This window comes from Arachis hypogaea, chromosome 18 (assembly GCF_003086295.3).
Source record: "Arachis hypogaea cultivar Tifrunner chromosome 18, arahy.Tifrunner.gnm2.J5K5, whole genome shotgun sequence".
NCBI lineage: Eukaryota > Viridiplantae > Streptophyta > Magnoliopsida > Fabales > Fabaceae > Arachis > Arachis hypogaea.
The window spans coordinates 26,185,533-26,193,144 of NC_092053.1; the positions used below are offsets into that span (position 1 = coordinate 26,185,533).

The 7,612-nt window shown below is 34.2% G+C and overlaps 1 long non-coding RNA gene and 1 pseudogene across 3 annotated transcripts; both read right to left on the reverse strand.

The window, feature by feature from the left end:
• Positions 1-452: 452 nt before the first annotated feature.
• LOC140173146 (uncharacterized) lies at positions 453-5,407 on the reverse strand. Of its 3 annotated transcripts, XR_011876401.1 has the most exons (9): positions 5,268-5,407; positions 4,973-5,192; positions 4,526-4,595; positions 4,360-4,436; positions 3,826-3,890; positions 3,382-3,436; positions 2,894-2,938; positions 2,758-2,801; positions 453-1,670 (listed from the first exon to the last, which is right to left on the reverse strand). It is a non-coding gene; the product is annotated as an uncharacterized lncRNA (long non-coding RNA). The 3 variants fall into 3 exon arrangements; XR_011876400.1 differs by lacking the exon at positions 453-1,670 and having other exon boundaries at positions 2,462-2,801; XR_011876402.1 differs by lacking the exon at positions 453-1,670 and having other exon boundaries at positions 2,462-2,801; positions 3,826-3,908.
• A 113-nt stretch (positions 5,408-5,520) lies between these two features.
• On the reverse strand, positions 5,521-7,336 carry LOC112772718 (peroxidase 30-like; annotated as a pseudogene).
• Positions 7,337-7,612: the final 276 nt, after the last annotated feature.

Genomic DNA, 7,612 nt, shown 5'->3' on the forward strand with positions numbered 1-7,612 from the left:
GCCCCAGTCTCCAAGTCTCCGTTCCAATACCTCAAAACAAATGCTACTTTAGTTATCTACTCAATAAGAAAATGATATAAAATTAGTATATTAGATGTATATTTACATACCTCTACCTAGTGGGGGTGAGCATGGGTAGCGGGTACTCGATTACCCGTCTGAACCTGAACCGAACCAATTAAATTGGTTCTGGAACCAACGGATAATCAGGTCCAACCCGAACCAAACCGATAGCGCTATTCCTAGTGATTGGTTCAGGTAACTGTTTTGGAAGAGCAGAATCCGAACCGACCCGTAGATCCGTTCATATATTAATTAAATAAAATATATATATATTTTATTGAGTTTTCCAACTTGTAACCCTAACACAGTAACACTAGCGGCATATATATATATATATATATATATATATATATATATATATATATATATATATATATATGTCTTTTAGTGAGTTTTTCAACTTGTAACCCTAACACAGTAACACTAGCGGCACCTTCTCACATTCTCAGTCTCTTACCCCATGGAGTAAACAAACCTAGAAACCATAGTAGAGGTAGAGCTTTCTCAAACCTCACCAGTTACCACCTCACCATTACTTGCACAACCAGCTTCTCCATCGTCTTCTCTATCAGGCGTCAGGCACATCATCTTCTCTTCCTCGTCCGTGGGACCGTCAGGCGCATCGTCTTCTCCATCGTCTTCCTGGTAGCAGCAGCGATGCAGCAACCAACTTCCTCTCCGTCGTCAGCGTCTCCGTCGGCATCTCCGTCAACATCATCGTCCGCAGTCCCCTCTCCAGCAGCCAGCTTCCTCCAGGTTCTAGCATCGTCTTCTCCAGTCACTCGGTCAAGTTAGTGTTAGTCTATAATTTTTTGTTTATGTTATACGTTAAAGTGTTAATTATTTTATTTTCTGTTCAATTTTTGAAATTAAAAATTGTTAGTTCTTGTTGAATAAAGCTCTTGATAACTCTAAAACAATCCTCTTTGAGACCTAAGATTGGAGTAATATCTGCTGTCCAATGTATTTGGAGTTGAAACATCCAAATCGGTTAGGCTATCACCACTTTCATTTTGGGGACATAATGCTTGCAATGTCTGTAAATAATTTGGGTTCAATGTTAGATCAAGATTGCCTGTGTTGTTGTAATTGAATAATCGATTCAGTGATTAACAAATACTCTGCAGTAAGCTCTTCCAATTGTATTAATTGGTTAGTAACTTATTATAATACTTGTACTAATTAATGAATGTCAAGATCAGATAAAATACATGACTTCTCTTATTTTATGAAATAATAATATATAGAGTTTTGTTAATAATAAATATCTTAAAAATTAATATTGAATATTTTTATAAAGTATTTGGTGTTTAATATGTTTGGATTATTTCAATTGATGTTACATGTTTATTGTACTTGTTGAATTTTTAAGATAAAATTTCATTTTTTTTTTATGAATTTCTGTTTCATCGGGTACCCAATTACCTGAACTAAACCAATCTGTTCTTAATCGGTTTGATTTGATTTAGGTACATACACAAAAAAATACAAATTCAAACTAAACTGAATTAATTACATTTTAATTGGTTCGATTCTAATTTCACCTTGAACCCGAACCAATCCGACCCGTACTCACCCCTACTACCTAATAATTATGCTTCGGGTTTCTGCAACAAATTTGAAATTATTAGAATTCAGCCAGAGTGATAAGCTGATAAGGTGCCAAAACTTGTGTGACATCTAGAATTCGAATCCTAATTTTATGTAATATTCAAATCCGCTAAACTTAATACATTTAAAATATTCAGAATGCACACTGATCAAGCAACATAATACCAACCCCATAAGAGAAAAAAAAGATGGAAGATCGCATAAATAAAAAACAAATGAGAAAAATAAATAATTATAAAAATGACCAAGACTTTAAGAAGAATAGAAGTTATTGTTATAAAGGTTATAAAAAATAAATGAAAAATCACTACAAGAAATACCGTTAAAATCGACGGCCAAATCGATGGCTTTGCCGTCGATAATATTAAAAATCGACGATAAAATTGACGATGTTAGTCGTCGCTTTAAAGCGTGTCGATTTTTCAAAAAACTAATAAAATTGACGGCTTTTTGGGGTGTCGATAAACTTTTAATAAAATCGACGGCTACAGTGTCGGTAATATAGGTTTAAGATTTTTACATATTTAATAAAAGCGACACCTTTGTCGTCGATAATATTATCTAAAATCGACGACATTTGTGTCGATATTTTTATTTATTAAAATTGACAAATTAGCTGTCGATTTAATTATTAAATTACCGACATATTTTTCATTTCCTTTTGTCTATTTTACATTAAAATCGACAACATTGCCGTTGATTTTTGTCTATGTTAAATTTAAAAAGCGACAGAATTGTCGTCGATTTTATTGTAACCAAGGATGCAAATGATAACAGCAGGGTCATATAGAACCACAAATTGAAATCTAAATTCATTAATTTCATATTATAACAAATTAATAAACATACACTCATTATGCCACTACTATAATAATTAACATATATCTATACAAATTTGCTAAAATAATTAACATAAAACACAACTTATAACTAAAAGAGAAATGTAATCATGTGATGCTCTAAATAAGTTTAAAAACTAGTATGAAAAATAATAAAGTATAGCTAGAAATATGTAAAAGTATCTATGAAGTATCTAACACGACGAGTCTCTACTACAGATTCAACAGACCGGATTATACTTACGTATCCGATGCCTCGGCGAGTCTCTGAAGAGCAAGTCCTTGTACCTGGTAGCACAATGTAACTATGCATGTATTAAATTGATGAAATCAAACATGTCGAAAAATAACTGAAAAAGGCACTGAAGCTTTATACACACCTTTTTTTGACAGGATCATAAGATTCAACAACCCCCTCATAAAACCTGAAGAAAAGAATTTTATAAGAGCATCAATTATATGTATGGAAAATAAGAGAGTTTAGTGAAGAAGCTAAGACCTAGTAACAAAAGGAATGAGATTGCACACAACAATTACACCCTCCTTTTGTACAGTGTCTTCTTTTTCCATCAACAATAAACTGTATTTTTTCACTATCCATAGGAATTTCATGCCAAAGCCTTCGACAATTAATAGCATTTTTTGCTCTAAGTATTAGCATTATCCTAAATTGATAGTTCACAAGCATGGACATACTACATCATCATATACCATCATAACTGCTGAGATAGAAGAGAGGATAGAGATTGCATGAATTTTATGTTTTTCCAAATTCTAATTCAAATTAACATAATTACATAGTATCTATTCAGATTCTAAAAAAAACAGAAATAAAGGCCACAGTTGGTAAGAAGACTGAAATACGTACGTTTTGTCCGCTGGCCACCAGGCAATGGTTCGACAAGGTCAACTGTTTTCGATTCCTGAAGTAAAAAAGAATATAACAGCAATTGAAAGGAGATGAATAAGGAAACTTTGTTTTTTGTTAACACTGAAATAAGTTTATGATTCAAACTATGATGACTAATATCATTAACTAATGGTATGGAGCCAGGAAGAAATTTTTGTTGTTGGTATTCAGCAATGTTAGTAATATAAAGGCAGTTTATATTAATTGTTGGAACTGGCACAGATCCTTAACGAATGTCGCTTTTTAAGGATCTTCCAGGACCAGGTTATGGCAAAAAAGAATATCAAGGTATAAAAGTTGAAGGAAATGGGACACCTCAAGACTTTCTAATGGAAAAAAAAAGAAAAAAAAAAGAAACTGAAATTTCAATTACTCCACTAGATTTCAATTACATGCATTTACCTTTCTTTTGGCATGTCTTCTTGTCAGCCTTGTTTGAGGATAATAAAGTAGAGACAAGATGATCCCTCGAAAAGACAAAATATCTTAGGTTGGATATTATACTAGAATATTGTATTTTGTTATACAAGAATGTAAAAAAAGGCTAAGGCTATATTAGTGAAAGTCTTTATAGTTTCACTGTCACTCATTTTTTAATTAGGTCTTTATAGTTAAAACTTGTAATCAAATTAGTATATTCTATACGCGTTACATATATCTAATCAAGTGCCTATATCATAGAAGCATATCTTAACAAGATCCTTGAGTTTAAAATTTTGTAATCAAGCTCATGTAATGGTCATGGATGATAAATTACCATTTTCCTAAAAATTTTTGTACAGCATAAGATCTTGATTACGAAATTTTTACACGAGAAGGATTTGGTTGAAAAATATTAGCATAGTATAAGGACTTTAGTCCAATATAAGAGCTTACTTAAAAATGTTTAAACTGTAAGCATCACATTGAAAAAATGTTTAAAAATACTAGCAATACCTCATCAGCAGACGATTTGTTGAGATCCTTATTAGCAATAGATTTAAGCTTCTTCCTTTTCAAGCATATCAATATAGCTGCATTTTTTAATAGAAAATGAGACAACTCAATTAAACACATGAAGAGCACACTAAATAGGAAACCCAATAACAATAAGAATCCATACATGTGGCTGAAAGAAACCATCAGAGCCCTCATCGAGTTCACTCATCTATTCTTGCCTGTGTAAGTGAAACCTGAATGGCCATAACGATTAGGTAGCAATCATTAGATATCATATAGATTCAAAGTTTAAGCTACTTATTAATAAGCTACTTAATTGACAAATTCTCGTTGTATCAAAACCGATGAACACTGAATTTCCATGGTCAAAGGTCAAAGCAAGTAAAAAATAATGGATTTTGATAGATACAAAATCATAATGTTGTAAAAATAAAAAATATAAAAATAGCGAACCAATGAGCCATAGAAACTAAAGAGAAGAACAAAAGATATCCGCAAAGACTTCACTGAGAAGGGAAACAGTAGAAATGAGGTTCTGAGAAAGCCTAAGTGATGTGCAGAATTATGTAGCAGATTGCTCCGGAGTGGAAGGAGCTTCTTTTTGGGGTACCTCTGCAGTGCCATTATTGGTGGCAGCATCCTTCGGTTGCGATGCAGGTGCACCTTCTGGTGCAGGCTTCCCATTTTTAGATGCTGTTTTTTTTTTGCATCCTTGCCATCTTTGGGGCCTTTGGCAGGTGCAGGTGAAGGCGGCATCATATGAGGCGGCATCAGGTGCAGTAATTTTTGTCGGCCTCTTTGTGGAACTTCTCTTGATTAGCTAAGTATAGCTGTTCCATAAGCGAAATTTATTATAGAATTAAAAGACAGGAAGGAAGTGAACAATGATGATGATGATGTTTTACCTTCTCCTTTTCTCTGTTTTGAACCTTGTTAGTCTCAACATTAAGCTTCCTTTTCTCATAGAAAGCCACCTTATATTCCTCAGCTTCCTCAATAATCTTCGATCTCATTTCTTTCTCCCTTTTCTCCTTCTCCTCTAACTGAATGGCATTTTGCCTGCATAAGGAATTTATTTTTGTTCACAACTGAGTTCCGAAAACATGTAATTGACCTTAATTGACCTAAGATAGGATGACTAAGCTACTTATTAATAAGCTACCTATTAATGTAAATACCAGATAGGATGACTAAGTCATTGAGATCAAGTCCAGCATTATTAAACTTAGTTTGCAGGGTGGTGAAGTTATCAAATGGAGCAGGAATGTTTCATGTGGCTTCTGACAAATTAGAAACTAAACCATCCCTTCTACCTGTTGGAACTTGCCAGAAGAGTCCACCCTAATGAAAATCCCATGTTAATTATATAATATTAGTGTTGATGAATGATTATTATGTTGATGTACTCACAGTGGCAACAATAGAGTCTTTGGCAGCCAAAGTTAAGATATTAGCACAAGAAACAACACCAGGGCATGCAACTTCCACAAGGCTCTTTATTCCCTCAATGAAGTCAAACCCTCTCACTGTCAAGTTTGGTGGAGCATTCTTCTCAGCTTGCTTGTTTGTGTTGTTCAAAAGCACTGATCCATCACACCCCTGAAAATTAAAACTCAGGTTATTTTGAAACACAACAAGCTAATTAGTAATTACTTAAGTAATAACTAAATAATTACCCTGATAAAACAATCATGAAAATGCATTCTTATTAATGTAGCTGCAAGTGAAGGAGCATTGTGGATGTGCTCATCACAAAATCAGAAACAATCTTCTCAGCTTTTGGGCAGCTTTTAGCATGGAAACCCAAGCCAGTAGCATCATCTATTACACGATTTTCTCTTAAGCAAACCTACATTGCGTCCAAATCATCAGCATTCAGTGTTCAGTAAATAAGGAGAATGTCACCAACTGAGAAAAGTATCATAAGTTTAAGCAGATATAACCAATGAATAGGTTAGCCAGAAAATGATACCTTCAGAAACCTGTACTTTGCCAATTGCCCTGTAAGTGGTACCTGATGTGTTATATAAGTGGTAGCTGATGTGTTATAAAAATTATTAGAAAATAAAATCTCAGCGATGGTACCTGATGTGTTATATAAGTGGCAATTGCCCTTGTAAGAACAAACCAGTGCACTCTGCAAGAACCAGCAAATTTGATTGAGATGCAACTAAAAAAGTTGAATTTCCAAATGTTAGGAATGGATGCATATTAATCTTTAGACCAACCTGACCATCGGGTGTATAACAAGCAGCAGCAACCATCTCATGCATATCAGTCCAATCAACAACATGCCTATCAGGAATGCTCCATATGCAAACCTTAGCATCCAAGGATCCGCTAATGAAGTAATTATCATCAACAGGATTAAACTAGATGCAAGTTACCGTGACAGACAGAAAACAGATTGAAGTAGAAGGTATGATTAGCAAAAGAAAACAAAAAGTTGGCGGAGGAAAAAAATTGCTTTCACTGATAAACTTAACCATCCTATTACACATTAGAGGACTTGTGTAAAATTAATCCTATATGCAGCAAAGACAGATACTCTAACAAAATTGTACCTGTCTGGCACAATTATGGGGCAAATTGGGTTCGATTTGGTAGGGATATGATGCACTGGGAACTAATTCAAATTTTATTGTGAAGAGGGAGAAGACTACTATGATATAGACACATAAATTTTATACTAGAATAAAGTATGAAAAAGTAACGATTTCACATGCCTTCTTGTAGAAACTTGGAATTGTACCAGCTTCCAAGCTTTTCTTTGAAAATGTCGAGCAAAATCCTCTTCATTTCAAGCTCTGAAAAAGAGCAAGTTAGGGTTACAGATTAAGTGAAACCATAGTTCCAAATTCCAATACAATTCGAATTAATTGCTGAATTGAACAAAGAGATTGAGATAACAGAATGAAATTCTTCATATAGCGGGTAAAACCAAAGCAGCTGCAGGGAAGAATCAAAAAATATGAGATATGGAACAAGAAGAGGAAACAGGGGGCAATAGTAATAGATTGAGATAAGTTTCAAAGTGGTCCCTGAAGTTACCGTCGAGCCTCATAGTGATCCCTGAAGTTAAAAATTACTCATATTCATCCCTGAAGTTGCACTCCGGAACTCAGACTCGTCCTTCTGGCCAATTTTGTCCAGCTGGCGCAACCGGAAAGCTGACTTGGACTCGTTGGTGACACACTGTCAGCACAACAGCTAGCTGACGTGGCGATGTAAACTGTTTTGACTCAATATG